We start from the raw sequence: 4,216 nt of genomic DNA, 5'->3' as shown, positions 1-4,216 counted from the left end.
CATGACTCTCAACCTGTATTGGTAATAAAATGCAAGAAGGCCATCAGTCAGGGTCCCAGAGGAAGGAATCAAGGCAACACCCTCCTAGAGGACTGGTCAGAGTCAGCAGAAAACAGCACGAAACAAAATAACAACGAAATCAGCCTGATGCTGAACCTGTATTTGTGATCTGTGTCTCAGCTGTACTAGGTGGATTCAACCTAATGGACCTGTTGGATCAATAAAGTCCTAAAAAGGCCACAAATGGAATTGGAGCTCAGTTTCATTACAAACCAAACTGCTGTGCTGACAAACTAAAGACTTGTTTAAACCAGCCAGTTTAAACTTATAAACAGTGCCTTTTGCCCTTAGAAGGCCATTCTTTTTTTTTTTTTTTTTGTCTTTTGTAGAAGCCCATTCTTGTCTTTGGACTGGGGCCAGTCTTCAGGGCCTTGTTCTCCCTTGTATATTATTTATCTGAGAGTAAACCCTCCCTGCTTTAACTAATCATCTTGAGTTGTTTGGTAACATTTAATCAGAAGACCCTGTCTTTGTGGCCTGACTGCTATATTGGATCAAGTTTCCCCACCTTACCCAGCAGTATAGTCAGTTGAACACTCACTATATACCAGTATTTCTTCTTCTTTTATGTGTATGTGTGTGTGTATATATATATATATTTAGTCTTTTTAGGGCCCCACCCAAGGCATATGGAGGTTACCAGGCTAGGGTCGAATCGGAGTTGTTGCCTCCCGCCTATGCCAGAGCCACAGCAACATGGGATCCAAGCTGCGCCTGTGACCTACACCACAGCTCACCCCAAAGCCAGATCCTTAACCTGCTGAGCGAGGCCCGGGATTGAACCTGCCTTCTCGTGATTACTAGTCAGATTTGTTTCTGCTGAGCCACAAGAACTCCTCTTCTTCTTTTTATTAGGGATAAGAGTTCCTATCTCATGAGATTATTTTGATAATGAAATGAAATGATACATGTAGGACACTTTAGAACAAAGCCTGAGGTGGTAAGAACTCACTGCGTTATTGCTACAAACAAATATTTTTTTGAGTGCCAACAATGCCAGGCACTATTCTCCATTCAAAGGATGCTTTGAGAGTTCCTGCTGTGGCACAGTGGGTTAAGGATCTGGCATTGTCTCTGGGGCAGCTCAGGGTGCTGCTGAGATGTGGGTTCAATCCCTGGCCCAGGAAATTCCATATGCTGCAGGTTTGGCCAAGAAAAAAAGAAAAAGAAAACTTTGAACGGGGTGTGCATAAGGAAAATTCTGATCAAGAGATAGAAACCGCACTGGTTATTTGAGCAGAGAGTTTAAAGAATTGTTACCTCGGTATAAAGTTATTAACTGGTTAACTGACAACTCAAGAAAAAAACAGTGAGGGTGTTTTGGTGGCAGCAAATAAGGATGCCTCTATCGCCTCCTGGGCTGGGAGAACAAAGGGAAGATATTTAAGTTATTAAAACTCAAGGAGTTCCTGTCGTGGCTCAGTGGTTAACGAATCCGACTAGGAACCATGAGGTTTCGGGTTCGATCCCTGGCCTTACTCAGTGGGTTAAGGATCTGGCGTTGCCGTGAGCTGTGGTGTAGGTCGCAGATGTGGCTCGGATCCCACGTTGCTGTGGCTGTGGTGTAGGTTGGTGGCTATAGCTCCGATTAGACCCCTAGCCTGGGAACCTCCATATGCCGTGGGAGCGGCCATAAAAAAGGCAAAAAGACAAAACAACAAAAAACAAAAAAAAAAAAAACAAAAAAACTCAAGCTTAGCAGAGTGGCCCTGCTGAGATGAAACTCAAATTTAAAAAAAAATTTATTACAGTATAGCTGATTTACAATATTCTGTTGAAACTTAGATTTCTGCGAAGGGGGCACTGTTCAGCTGTCACTGGCTTTTCTGGGTGAAGCACAATAAGGCTGGTGTTTAAGTGTGGGAGAAACTGCCAAACTGGATTTAGCAGCCTCCCCAGAAAGGAAGTGCTGTGGCCAGGGTGAAGCAGTTGCTCATAAGGTCAGGAAGCTCAAGGGAAGAAATCACTTCCTTCTTCCTCCTCCCATCATAGATGCCCTCGCATACCACCTATTCATGGGTTTTTTTTCTTTCTCTCTCTCTCTCTCTCTTTTTTTTTTTTTTGGTCTTTTTAGGGCTGCACCCATGGCATATGGAGGTTCCCAGGCTAGGGGTCTAATGGGAGCTACAGCTGCTGGCCTACACCACAGCCACAGCAATTCCAGATCCAAGCTTCGTCTGTGACCTACACCACAGCTCACGGCAACACCAGATTTTTGACCCACTGAGCAAGGCCAGGAATTGAACCTGCAACCCCATGTTCCTAGTCAAATTCGTTTCTGCTGTGCCATGATGGGAACTCCACATACCACCTATTCACAGTGCCTAAGAGGAGCTTGCTTTTGGGGAAGCAGAAATACAGTTGCTCTGGTCCCTGCCCCAGCATCATGGTGCAGAATATAGAAGGGTGGGTTGGAGCTAATAGACCACAGGTTAATTAACAGCACAATTCATCTCTTTGGCTATTCAGCATCTCCATGTACCTTCTTCACATATAACTTCCCTAAGTCAAGAGAAACAACTCTATTTTTCTTTCTAACAAGATACAACTGTCCTTTCTTCAAATGAAGACCTCTATTCCTTTCCCCAATAATCATTGTATCGATATTTTTTAAAATATTTAAAAATTTTATTTATTTACTTTTGGCCATGCCCACAGCCTGTGGAAGTTCCAGGGCCAGAGAGCAAACCCATGCCACAGGAGTGACCTGAGCCACAGCAGTGGCCATGCCTGATCCTTAACCCACTGAGCCACCTGGGAACTCCATTGTATCCATCTTTGAGAGACATTCATACATCCATTTCTAAGATATGTTAATTACTGCTCAGATTCAGCCTTAATCGCAACTGATTATTCACTTGACCTTGTCATTTACTTTTTATACACACACAATCTAGGGTATTCAAAAGGATCCATCTCACATTAGGGTCCTTGTAGTCATCATTACCGCCATCAGGCCAAGTGAAACAGCCACTCTAACTGCACTACGGCACTTTCAGTAGGCACTTCATCACAATCAACCACAGGTGACAATCTGATCAGTCATTCCATGGATTGCTAGTATTTTCTATCGTTAAGGAGCTCAGGGTTGAGTTCAACTCCAAGAACACAACCAAAACAGTGTCCAAAAATTCCCCTTCTGAAAACTAATTTCTCAGTCAGCCTGGGTCCAAATCAGGAGCCAGACCCCCACCAGTTATTTGAACAGAGAGAACTGATTATAAATCATTGCTAACTGGGTATAAAGTTGTTAATGAGGTAACTAAAAGAGCAATTAAAAAAACCCCAGGAGTTCCCGTGGTGGCTCAGCAGGTTAAGAACCCAACTATTATTCATGAGGATTCGGGTTCAATCCCTGGCCTCGCTCAGTGGATTAAGGATCCGGCCTTGCTGTAGCTGTGGCATAGATCATGGATGAAGCCTGAATCTGATGTTGCTGTGGCTGTGGCATAGGGTGGCAGCTGCTCTGATTCGACCCCTAGCGTGGGAACCTCCATACGCCGTGGGTGCCATCCTAAAAACCAAAAACCTAAAACACATCAGCTTATCATAGATGTTGCAATTGGAGGAAGCAGCCACCACCCGCAGGGCTGAAGGGACTAAGAGAAACGGCGTGAACAGTCAAAACCTCTGAGTGTAGAGGAGCGGCAGTGCCAAGCTAAAACTCAGACCTCTGAGGATGAATCCCTGCCTCAATGATGCTGGTGTCTCTAAACCTGGAAGAAGGTCCTCTGGGGCTGGGACCCAGACTTCTTCAGGACAGGGCACTGGCTGACGGATGCTGGTATCTCAGAGAGGAGCAGGATGAGATGAGCTCTGCAAGTGATGGAAATTGTGACTAGATGCAGCTGCTACTATAGGAAGGAGTTACTGTTACTAGGGAGCAGAAGCATCGCTGGGGTGATACTTAGAAAATGTTAGCCATCAGAGAGCCATGGGAAACCAGAGCAAGTTTTTCCTTCTACCCCTGTCCTGGCATGTTCTCTCTCCCTATGTATTAATCATGTCTTTTAATTTTCTGTTATTTGATCCTTGGGCATCCTGGGCCTTACTGACCCTGGAGGGACTGCTTCTTCTGGGGCTAGCTAACATCCCCTTTAGAGACAGCAAACAACTTGCCTAAGAACATGCCTTTCGTGTGCAGACCAACTGATCC

Source organism: Phacochoerus africanus, chromosome 8, assembly GCF_016906955.1.
Source record: "Phacochoerus africanus isolate WHEZ1 chromosome 8, ROS_Pafr_v1, whole genome shotgun sequence".
Lineage (NCBI taxonomy): Eukaryota > Metazoa > Chordata > Mammalia > Artiodactyla > Suidae > Phacochoerus > Phacochoerus africanus.
This window is presented reverse-complemented; position numbering follows the sequence as displayed.